The following is a 12,941-nucleotide window of genomic DNA, read 5'->3' as shown; positions in this document are numbered from 1 at the left end:
TAATTTGTTGCAATGGCTACAGCTAGAAGAGACGTAGATGTAACAGTTCAACCACGTCCTGGTATTTGAGGGGCTCAGTCTGCTGACTACATTATAATGACACATAGTAAGTGTAAAATTGCTGCAACATTCTGAGAGAGCAAAGCTCGTTACCATTGAGAGCCGTTTGGGTACATGTCCGTTTGACAAATACATGTCCCCGCTGGAAGTGTGGGCATTGCTGTGAAGTTCTGCCTTGAAAATTACAAAGCCACAGGTGGTGCAGAGCTCTGTCCGCGGCTGTTAACCTATTAAATGCCGTTGTCAATCTCAGATAGCGGCATTTAACACATGCTAGTGTAAAGCAGGTGTCAGAATGCAATGCGCAGAGTCACAAAATGAGGGCAGTCAAATAGCTATAAATAACAATTTATATATGTAAATATATTAAACAGAGCTGACAGGGATTGCAACTGGGGTTAGTAATGAGAACAATAACGCTGGTTCCTTCAGCGCGCCCAGCCTCCGTCCCGTCTCTCCTTGTGTCTGGCGCCGAAATCACCTCAGGCACTGCTCGCTCGACCGTTAAACTTTGAAATCCTCTGCTGGAGGTCACCTGACCGGTTCCAGCGTCCAAACTTGAAATGCTCACCAGATGGTGCTCTTTTTCCTTATTAAGTACATCTTGCATTGATTCTCTGAAAGACTTTTCTTCTTCTATTACATTCCTCCCTCCTTTTTGATCGCCAGTCCCCAGGCGAGTGTATTCTTTGTGAGATCGATGCCTCCTCCGAGGCAGCGTAAGTTCAGACAGGAGTTGAGCACACTCTTCTGTTTTCTGTTGAATCTGAGACCAGATAAACTCCTCTTGAGCATATCGGTTAGGAGGAATCCCGGCATTAGCCCGTTCGGTTCTGCGGGGTTCCTCCCGTGAAGGTGATTCCAGGGTATCTGATAAATCAAGCAGTGAAGATTGTAAATCGCCTCCTGATCCATTTTCTACCTGACTCGGGACTGAAGGGCTCAATTGCATTGTAGCCCATCCTTCTTCTTCTTCCAGAGTCACTATGTGTGGCACTTCAGTTAGTTTTTCCGCAGGCTCAATTCTGTTACAGTCCTCTGCTTTGGACAAACAGGGTCGTAGCATATTACGGTGCAACACCCTAGATGTCGTGGCATCACCCCCTTCAGGCCTAACCTCGTAGACTGAATTCTTTGGATGGATCCGCTTCACCACTCATTATGGTACCACCTCCCAACGATGGTCTAGCTTACTCCCAACCAGTTTGGCCCTTACTAACACATGATCTCCTGGTCGGATTGGGCTCACGAAAATCGGGGGCCGCCCTGTATGCTTTACTTCCTGAAACTTCTGCGCAACCAGCTTTCTCACTGTATAAAGCCGCCGTCTGTGTTCTCGAATCCAGGTACTCGGACTGTTGTAAGGACCGGTATCTTCTGAGTCTAGCTCCAGCTCAGTAATCTGTAGTCCATTCCTTCCAAACAGCAGCATATAGGGTGTGTAACCAGTAGTCGCATGAACATGATTATTACACACCCACACCAACTCGGACACGAACTCGGCCCATTTCATTTTCTTGTCCTCTTCCAACATCTGTAACATCGGCAACAAGGTTCGGTTGAATCGCTCACATGCCCCATTTCCCTGGGGGTGATAGGGCGTTGTTCGAGATCTGTTGATCCCATAGATATGATATAACTCATCCATGACTCGCCCTTGAAAGCAGGTCCCTTGGTCAGAATGTATCCGCTTCGGACAACCATAGATCCAAATGAAGTCTTGACAAATGGCCTTGGCTACGGTTTCTGCCGTCTGATCCCGAGTAGGTGTCACCACTGCAAACTTGGTGAAGAGATCGGTCCCACAGTGATAATGCCCATAGCTTTTGTATGAAGTTCCAATCGTCAGATAATCGATTATCAGAACCTCTAATGGTACAGAAGTTCGGATGGTCTGAATGGTAGCTCTTTGTTCAGGGGGCTTGCTCAACTCACATTGCCAACACTTTCGGCAAACTTCTTCGATTTCTTGCCGCAGTTCGGGCCAATATACCAGTTGTTGTAACCACTAGAAGATCTTCTTCACGCTGAAGAGGGCACCTCTTCCATGAGCCTCTTGGGTTAATTGTGTTACTAGTGTTCCTGGGACTAATACCTGCTAGGTCACGTCAAACTCTCGAGGTAGCTGGACTTTCCAGCAAAGCAAGCCATCCTTCAAGAAGAGTCTTTCCCACTGAACTAAGATTTGTAGGGTAGTTGGAAGTGAAGCAGCTCTAGCTTCCTGGTCGGGTCTCTGACCTAGAGCATTCCCTAGCTTTGCCAACTCTGGATCGAACTGTTGCAACTGTATCCACTCGTCTCTTGAGCGACCCAGGATTTGAGTGGGCCTTGCCTTTTCTTTGGAGTTCTAAGCATCGATTACAGCTGCAGCGAATTGACGAAAATCCAGAATCTCGTCACCTTCCAGCTCTTCATCTATATCTCTCTTCGGCCCCATCTGAGTGACAAGAGACAGAGCATCTGCATGGGTGTTCAGGGCCTTAGACCGATAAGCGATTTTGTACTGATATTTAGACATCCTTGCAACCCACCGTTGTTCCAATGCGCCCAACTTTGCGTTTTTCAAATGAGCTAAAGGATTATTGTCTGTCCGCACTTGTACTTCTGAACCTGACAAGTACTCCGCAAATTTCTCAGTCATGGCCCATACCAGTGCCAGTAGCTCCAGTTTGAACGAACTGTAGTTATCTAGATTCTTCTCAGTGTCCCGAAGTGACCGACTGGCATACGCGATCACCCGATCTTTTCCTTCTTGCACTTGAGCCAACACTGCTCCCAGTCCATGTTGACTTCCATCAGTGTACAATACAAAAGGCTGTGAGAAATCAGCAAAGGCCAGTATTGGGGCATTCGTTAGCACCATTTTCAATGCTCAAAGTGCCTGTTCTTGCTGTGGTCCCCACTGAATAGGTTGCCGCTTTGCTCCTCCAGCCGTTCCCCTCAGTAATTCATTGAGAGGGACCGCAATCTTAGCGAAGTCTTTTATGAATCTGCGGTAATATCCAGCAAGTCCTAGAAATGCTCTCAACTCCCTTAAGTTGACTGGTGTGGGCCACTTCTGCACTGCAGCTACTTTCTCAGCAGTGGGATACACTCCCGCACTGGACACAGTGTGCCCCAAATATTCAATTTCTCGTTTGAAGAGATGACACTTACGAGGCTTGATTTTCAATCCATGCCTCTAAAGTAGTCTAGCATTTGTTCCAGTCGGCGGAGATGATCTTCAAACGTGGCTGAATAAATAATTATATCATCCAGATAAAATAAAGTAGCTTCGAAGTTGAGGTCCCCCAAGCATCTCTTCAACAATCTTTGAAATGTTCCTGGTGCATTTGTCAACCCGAACAGCATCCAGTTAAACTCAAACAAATCCATAGGAAGAACAAAGTTTTCGGACAATCTTTCTCAGCTACCGGTACCTGCCAATAGCCACTGGCCAGGTCAAGTGAAGAGAAGAATTTAGCACTTCCTAATGCGGATAGAGATGCTACTATTTGGGGTAATGGGTAAGAGTCTCGCACGGAACATGCATTCAATTTCCGATAATCTACGCAAAATCTCAGAGTACTGTCTTTTTTTCGAACTAGCATAATAGGAGCTGCCCAAGGACTCTGACTTTCGCGAATTGCACCATTCCGCAACATATGGGCTAAAAGTTCTTTCACCTCCTGGTACATTTGAGGTGGGATCTGCCGATACTTTTCCCGAATGGGAGCCGTATTTCCTGTCAGTATTTCGTGTTGAATATCTCGAGTGCACCCGAAATCATCTTAATGTTGTGCAAACACCCCCTGGTAACGCTTTAAAAGTTGCTCGATCTGCCTAACTTATCCAGCCGAGAACTCAGTGAGATTAGCCCCATGGCGTGGGGAGCAGTGAATATTCATTTTCTTTAGCAGCGGGGACAGTGTAGGCTGCAGCGGGCCCCGCTCCTCCACTGATACCGCTTCCCCCACACCCCACATATATATACACCCCCCCCCAACATTCGGACTATAAGACACAAAATTTTGGAGGAAAAAAGTGCGTCTTATAGTCCGAAAAATACGGTAGTTAAAAAAAAAATTAAAAAAAATATGAAAAAGATAAAAAAAATTAGAAAAGTCACAATCACCCCACCCATTTTGCCCCATTAAAAATAAAACAGATAAAAAATAAAAAATGCACAAATTTGGTATCGCTGAATCCGTAAAAGTCCGATCTACCAAAATATAAAATAAATTAATCCAATCAGTATACAGTGTAACGGAAAAAAAATATCAAAACCACAGAATTGCGTTTTTTCTGGCCGCCGCAACATTGCAGTAAATTGCAATAAGAGGTGATCAAAACATAGTATCAACCTCAAAATGGTATCAGCAAAAATGTCAGATCAAGGCGCAAAAATAAGCCCTCACCCAGTTACAGGTCTCGGAAAATGGCGCCACAAGCAAAAAAATTTTTTTTTTTACAAATTTACGAATTGTTTTTCACCACTGTAGTAAAAAAAAAACTATACATGTTTGGTGTCTGCTTACTCAGAAGTTTTTAACAGAAACAATTCTTAACTGAGAAAGCTACAGGAGCGCAGAATTATTAGACAGTGAGTATTCTGACCATATCATCATGATGATGAGAGTGACTCCTGTCAGCCCAGATGAACGGGCCGTGGCTGGATCATAAATGGGCACAGACCTCTACATCCACTCAGACTTCAGCAATGTGGAGGTGAGTATTGCTATATGCTTGGATTATTAACCCCTTCATCCCGAAGCCTGTTTTCAATGACCAGGCCATTGTTTTCAATTCTGACCACTGTCACTTTCAGGTAATACCTCTAAAACGCTTCAACAGATTTCACTGATTCTGAGAGTGTTTTTTCGTGACATATTGTACTTCATGACTGTGGTAAAATTTCTTCGATATCTCTTTTCCTACATGTCTACTTTACATCAGCACAATTTTGGAAACAACATTTTTTTTTGTTACAAAGTTAGAAGGGTTAAAAGTTGACCAGCGATTTCTAATTTTTACAACAAAATTTACAGAACCATTTTTTTTAAGGGACCACATCATATTTAAAGTGACTTTGAGGGATCTATATGACAGAAAATGCCCACAAGTGACACCATTCTAAAAACTGCACCCCTCAAGGTGCTCAAAACCACATTCAAAACGTTTATTAACCCTTTAGGTGCTTCACAGGAATTAATAGAATATGGAAGGAAAAAATGAACATTTTACTTTTTAGTCACAAATATTATCTTTTTGCCCCAAATTTGTTATTTTTAAAAAGCTAACAGGAGAAAATGGACACCAAAAGTAGTTGTGCAATTTCTACTGAGTACGCTGATACCTCGTATGTGGGGTAAAACCACTGTTTGGGCGCACAGCAGGGCTCAGAAGGGAAGGAGCGCCATTTGACGTTTTTAACGCAAAATTGTCTGGAATTGAGAGCTGACAGGCGGCTTAGGTGGGTTTGTCACCAAAGCATATTAGCTTCAGCACAGTCTGTTGCCGCTTGGCCGAGGCAATGCTGCAGTGCTTCCAGCTTGTGACTGATGTGGTCATTTCAGAGATGGAGGCTGAAGAAGAGGAGGAGGATGAGGTGCAGGAGCTGTAGACTGTGGGGGCAACCCTGATTGACCTAGGGCCCGCAATCCTTGGCGTCGGGAGGACGTGTTCCGTCCCAACGTCCGACTGGGTCCCGGCTTCCACTATGTTAACCAAGTGTGCCGTCAGCCAGATGTACCATTCCTGTCCACAAGCACTTGTCCACATGTCCGTGGTTAGGTGGACTTTCCCAGTAATTGTGTTGTTGAGGGCACGTCTAATGTTTTGGGACACGTGCTTGTGTAATGCGGGGACGGCACACCGTGAGAAATAGTGGCGGCTGGGGACCGAGTACCGAGGGACGGCTGCCGCCATCAGGTTGCGGAATGCTTCCGTCTCCACGAGCCTAAAAGGCAACATTTCGAGCGAAAGCAGTCGTGAAATTTGAGAATTTAGTAGTGTGGCCTGTGGAGCATTGGCTGCATATTTGAGCTTGCGTTCCAAGGACTGGGGTTTAGACAACTGAACGCTGCACTGGGACAAGGACATGGACGTGCTTCCTGATGCTGCTACTTGAGAGTGCGCAACGACAGGTGCAGGGCAGGATGCATCTTCGCATGCACCATGGACAGGGGATTGGCTTGCATGCACAACAGCGGAAGAAGTAATGGTACCACCTGCAGACACTGTTTCTGGACCCTGGGATTCGGCCCACAAAAAGTCGGGTGCTTTGCTGCCATGTGCCTGATCATGCTGGTGGTGGTCAGGCTGGTCGTTTTGGCACCCCTGCTGATGCTGGCCTGGCAGGTGGTGCAAATGGCCTTTTTGGGATTATCGGCAGAGTCTTTAAAAAATAACCAGACTCGGGAAAACCTAACAGTTGTACTGGCAACTTTCTTCGTGTTGGTGTTACGGGGAACGGTTGCCTGCCTTCTGTCTGCGGCCACCACACTGCTTCTTCCTGCTTGTTGGGGTGCTCTGCCCCCCCCCCCCCCTGTGTGCTGCTGTCCTCGCTCTGCATGTCCTCCTGCCAGGTTGGGTCGGTTACTATATCATCCACCACCTCGTCTTCCACTTCCGCACCCTGGTTCTCCTCCTGACTTTCTGGCAATTGTGTCTCATCATCATTCACCTCTTGTGACACTTTCCCACCGTTGCCTTCGTGTGACCGTGGCTGATCAAATATTTGGGCATCGCTACACGCGATCTCCTCTTGCCCCGCTTCAAGTGGACCGGGCGAGAGGCCCGAATCTATAAATGTAAAAGTAAACAGCTCTTCAGAGTGTCCAAGTGTGGGATCAGTTGTCTCTGGGCACTCGGCATGGTGAGAGGAAGGAGGATCAGGGTGAGGAATATGCGGTCCAGACTCACGGCTACTGAGACTTGACCATGTGGAAGACAGGGTGGGGGTAGTGGTGGTGGCTAAGTGACTGGACTGGAAGCATTATCCGCTATCCAACCAACAACCTTTTGACACTGCTCTGGGTTCAGTAGTGGTGTGCTGCGGTCCCCTAGGAATTGGGACAGGAAGTTCAGGAGAGAAGATGTGGGTGTTTGTTGTGGCACAATTTCAGCTTGCCCACAGCCTTGTCCTCGGCCTCTGCATCCACCATCACCATCACGTCCAGTTCCCCGTCCATTGCCACGTGCCTTGCCCATTTTAAATGGAGGACAGTATCTTCCACGCTCACTACAAATGACTGAATTTGGAGCGAACTTATATGTGATCCGTGTGACGGAGAAAACAGAGTTTTAATAAATACCTGGCCTGTAGGTATGTAGTTTGAACAGCAAACTGGAGTGAATTGCTTCACTGACACACTGAAAGAAATTTTTAATGGAGGCCAGAAATGGCAGTATTTTCTGACAACGTATATGTGATCCGTGTGACGGAGAAAACAGTTTTGAATACCTGGCCTGTAGGTAATGTAAGGTAGCGCTAATGATAATGTTGAGGGGCACTCACTTCACGGCGTCAACTAAAGCACACATGCAACGTTTTCCGGTAATATGAAGTCCAGCAGTTTATTACACATCATAAACTGCTTATAACATCATCCATCTCAGTGGCTAGCAGGAATGTTACACATGTAATATCCTAGAGCCTTTTCAGTGGCAGCTATGCCAGGTCTTAGCTGCTTCTATCAGCTCTGTTCTGCCACAGCTGTGGATTAAGGCTCCCGAGACATGGTCTCCAGGCCATGTGCCTTCCAGGGCTACTGGTGTCCCAGACACAGGGATCAGGCCATGTGCCTTCCAGGGCTACTGGTGTCCCAGACACAGGGATCAGGCCTCTTGCCTTCCAAGCCTAATGGTATCCCAGACACAGGGACCAGGCTTCTCCACTGTTTCAAAAACCACCAGGATTTATATATCCTTCTGTGCGCACAGGACCTGTGATGATGTCACAGTCATGTGATCAGTCACCTGAAGGGGAGGTACGTGGTCAGCCAGAGCACACCCCCTCTGACATTTTGGCAATGCAGCAAGCCGCTGCATTACATATTCCCCCCACCCCCTGTTCAAACTTGTGGGGTTGAACACATAATATACACAATCACATTATAACCCACAGTTCATACAGAGACCATGTACTTGACATTTGCGCTGCTCAGCCCCTGGAACATTAGTCATCAACATTAGCCCATTCCTTAGGGACCTACCATCCGTCATTGTCTCCAACTTCATCAAGTCACATTTCCTAGTCGTAACCTTGTCAGACCTCCCCCGCTCCCAGCAGTCAATACAGCAGTGCGACTCACTTGCGCTTGTGTATAAGGTCCGGTCCGACTCCGTACTGTCTCGTACTCTATTGGGACGTTTGCATGGGCTTTTCAGACCTGAGTTACTGGAGGTCTCACTACTAGTGTTGAGCCACCCCCGTAGTGTTCGAGTTCGGTTCGGTTCGTCGAACACCCGTGTGTTCGCCGAACTGTTCGTCGAACTGTTCGTCGAACACCTTCGAACACCGTTAAAACCAATGGCAGGCAAACAAAAACACATAGAAACACATAGAAAACACCTTCAAAGGTGTCCAAAAGCTGACAAACTGCTCAGAAGACATAACTAACACATGGAAAAGTGACAAGTACATATAGTCATGCGAAAATAAAAGAGGTGGAGGAGTAAAAGGAGGGGGAGACACAGATATAGGCATGTCATGCCCTTCTAAAATCCAAAAAGTGAGAAGCCGACACGGCCAGTCCGCTCCTGCCCGTGCCACCTCCGTGTCGCCGGGTTTGTGCCAGAGCCGCGGTGAACCCTGACGGCCAGCCCCCCTCTCCCAATACTGGTGCCTGTCCGCTGGTGGGTCAAGCGAGCCCCCCTGTGGTGGAGGCAGCTCTAAGCTTTTTAATTTAAATTGTCTCTCTAATTTGAATGAATACACTTTAAATCCATTTACAAGGATCTATTGGAGGGCAAGTCTCATGCCAGCAGCCGCGGTAATTCCAGCTCCAGTAGCGTCCACTAAAGCTGCTGCAGTTAAAAAGCTTTTATAAGGATCGAGCTCGGCTGTCCACCGCAAGGCATCCTACTGCCAGTCCCAGCCCCTATGCCTTGGGGTGCCTCCTGATGCTCTTCACTAAGTATCCCATGGTCCCGAAGCATTTCCTTTGAAAAAATTAAGTGTCTAAACTACAGGTGGTGCAGCTTGCTTAACAGCCAGGATAATCCGCTCACTAGCAGACACTGCTACTAGGCACAAAGTATTTCCTGGGCTAGATGCAGTTAAAAATTTGTAATTAGATACTCTCGTTGGATGCTGAGAAAGCATTCCATAGAGTCTCCTGGCACGCCATATATGATTCTCTTAAAAAGCTTGGGGTAGGGGTCTAGGGGACCCTTTTATAGCCAAAATCACGGCCCTGTATCGCAATACGTCACCTAGGCTGAAGATAAATGGAACTGTAGCACCCTGAGGGCTCGGTTGCTACAGACGTATTGCACCTCACCCAGAGGTGTGATATCTCACTCTCAGGTAAGGATGGAGTGTGGATCAGGACCCGACACCTGCATGCATTACACCACATTGCCGTGGGGCAGGGCGACCAATATGCCCCTGAGATGGGCACGACAGTCCCTGTCCCTGGCTGGAGTGGGGGGAGGGAACACTGAGGAAGGGGAACCCTGTAGTGCAGGAGCAGGGAGGAAGCAGTTCCTGGGTGCATTGAGAAGGGAGTATAAAAGGTGGGCACCATCTTAGTTCAGTGCAGAGAAGTCTGAGCAGAAGTGGCAGGGAGCAGGGGCTCTGCATGAGCTCTGCTCCGGAGGCGGGCCTAGTAACAGAGGCCCAGGCCTGGAAGAGGGAGAAGGAAGGAAGAGGAGCGGAGAAGGCTCCAGGAACGAGGAATGAAGGGATCCCAGGGGTGCGGACGGGCGAGTCGCCACCGCACGCCCGAATCCACCTGCGTGGAGGGGTCAGGCCAAAGGGGGAGACCGGTCCCCGAACTAGTGGAGGCAGGAAACGACCCTCAGCTAGAAACCGGAGGCTCTGACATTTTATGTGGCGCAGCCCCTCGCTACACCCGCTAGGAAGGCACCACATAGGGTCAGGGAAACTGGCGCCAAGTTTACCAAGAGGAGGCCCGAGGCAGCCGGACAGAAGTGTTGGTAAGAAAGGCCAGACAAAGGACACACAAAGGGGGTCCTGTGAAGTGCTCCAAAGTTATCTGGGAGTTGTCTGAGCCCCTCACCTGGTGAGCACAGTACGACGTGGGCAGCCGTTACCTGCAGACGTGGTCTGGATAATAAGAACTGTGAGTAAAGGCCCTGAACTGCATCACTGACTCCGTGTCGTTACTGCTGCTGCCCTGCACCATCACCCCCATCCTCCGCATACACTGCCCTGAGGCTATACTCCTCCCGTGGGGAGTTATGCTACGCTCTGCTGCACCCACAACACCAGCCTCAGTGGTCTGCCCTGTAGCGGCGGTTCACTCTGACCGCAATCCACGGGTAGCGTAGTCGGACATTTAAACATGAAAACCACATAAATAGTTCCGCCACTGGTTTGACCGCCCTGAGCCACGGAACTGGGTCGCCGCCACGAAGACTACAACCACCAGCATCCACCAAAAAGGGTCCGGCTCCGGGTGTCCCAAGGCCCAGGGGGTGCGTCAGAACATTTTCATCACCTTTCACAATCACCAATGGGACAAGGCAGTGATGTCCTCTGTCCCCTCTCTTATACATCCTAGTGACGGAGCACCTGCTCTCATCAATTCGCCATAACCCCAATATTAGGTGGATTGAGGTGGGAGGCACCGAGTACAAGTGCTCTCTATTTGCTGATGATGTCCTAGTATATATCACTCAATCACATATATCCATCCATGCTGTTATGGCTGAAATAGATCACTTTGTTACATGGTAAAATTTTAAAATCAATGCAGCGAAGTCTGAGGCCCTCGATGTCTCCCTCCCCAAATCCATATAGGATTCCATCCAGTCCAACTTTCCCTTTGCCTTGCCCTCACAGGGTATCAAATACTTAGGAATTCCTATTCATAGAGACCTCTCCCATCTATGTTATCTTAATTTTGGGCCCTTTATTGAACAACTCCATACAGACCACGGTTGGCAAGTTAGAACTGTAAGATTCACTACGTGAACCACTGGTGTTTTGTGGAAAAGCACATGTACACTGCGTTCCAAATTATTATACAAAAAGTGTTTAGGAGTGATAAGGGAAGAATTTGTTTGTTTGTCAGTTAAACTCATTGATGGTGATGTGTGTCAGGGCTCTTTATATCACTGTAAGCAATTGCAGACACCTGTGCTAATTAGTTTGGCAGGTGTGTCCAATGAAAGGCAAGACTACTTAAGAAGGCTCTCTCACATTATTAAGCAGCCTACATTTTCTGCCAAAATGGGAAAGAAAAAGGATGTGTCGGCTGCTGAGAAGCAACAAATTGTGGAGTGTTTAGGTCAAGGCATGACTACAATCAACATTGTGCGATGATCAGGATGAAGTGTCTTGGCAATCAAGAAGTATGTAGCTGATTCACAGTACACACGTGTGCGTGCTGATAAGGGCAAATTGAGGACTCTTTCCTACAGGCAATTACGTCAGGTTGAAAGAGCAGCGGCAAAAAAGCCTTGTCATAGCAGCAGACAAGTTTTTGAAGCTGCTTGTGCCTCCAACGTCCCCCGAACAACAAGATGCAGGGTCCTTCAGAGGTTTGCAGCTGTGCATGCGCCATCCTGTCGACCTCCTCTATCCACTTCACACAAGTAGAAACGGCTCCAGTGGGCCAAGCATTACATGAAGACTGATTTCAAAACTGTTTTGTTCACGGATGAGTGCAGTGCAGCGCTCGATGGTCCAGATGGATGGAGTGGAGGATGGCTGGTTGATGGACACCCCACGCAAACACGGCTACAGCGCCAACAAGGAGGAGGTGGAGTAATGTTTTGGGCTGGAATCATGGGGAGAGAGATTGTCGGCCCCTTTAGGATCCCTGAAGGCGCTAAAGATGAACTCCATAATGTATGTGGATTTTCTCAAACAGCACTTCCTGCCATGGTTCAAGAAGAAGAACCGTGTATTTCACAGCAAGATCATTTTTCTGCATGATAATGCACCATCTCATGCTGCACATAAAACATCTGCATCTCTGGCTGATATGGGCATAAAAGGGGTATTCTGTCCTCATGCAAAACAATTGAAGCAGAAACCATCCAAAACCTGACAAATTCAATGGACGAGAGAGTTCAGAAGCTCCTTTCGAACAAGGGGTCCTATGTGAAAATGTAACATCACCTAGAATAAAGTTTTGAGTTGAAAACTGTTTGATTTCAGTTTCTAACAACCTGCTAATGCTTATAATTTCAAAAATGACCATTTTTTTGGTCTTTATTAAAATGAAAAGGTTGATCGAAAAGTTTGGGGGATCTAAGAGTGTGGCAACCCAGTAGTCATGATTACTTCGAATTCTGACAATATGAGGGTCATGCTGCAGGTAGTGCAGCAAGAAGGCACTTATGTGCCTTGCGCATCTCGGAGCCCCAAAATTATTTTCCGGGCTAGATGCAGCTAAAAATTATTTTTAATTTTAAATCTGGTGAAGCTTTAGTATAGATGGCCTAATAGGATCAGTGCTGCACACTGCTACAAAGCCCAAATTATTTTCCAGTCAAGATACAGATAAACATGATTAGTAATTTGAAAGCTTAAAACGGTTGGTAGGGTGATTTTAACCAATCATCAAGCTTTTACTCTCCCCAGGATGACACAGGGGTAGAAAAGTCGTTTCGGATCCATGATTTGTTCATCTTTATGAACGTGAGTCTGTCTACATTATCAGTGGAGAGCCGCGTGCGCTTATCTGTCAGCACACCACCAGCAG

General features: G+C 47.3%; 1 pseudogene; it reads right to left on the bottom strand.

Moving 5' to 3' along the window:
* Nucleotides 1–2,407: 2,407 nt before the first annotated feature.
* The window catches only part of LOC141244355 (cingulin-like), a 75,164-nt pseudogene continuing 64,630 nt past the window's right edge, over nucleotides 2,408–12,941 (bottom strand).

This window comes from Phyllobates terribilis, unplaced genomic scaffold (assembly GCF_046119375.1).
Source record: "Phyllobates terribilis strain yellow unplaced genomic scaffold, ASM4611937v1 Scaffold_2__4_contigs__length_985480577, whole genome shotgun sequence".
NCBI lineage: Eukaryota > Metazoa > Chordata > Amphibia > Anura > Dendrobatidae > Phyllobates > Phyllobates terribilis.
This window is presented reverse-complemented; position numbering and strand designations above follow the sequence as displayed.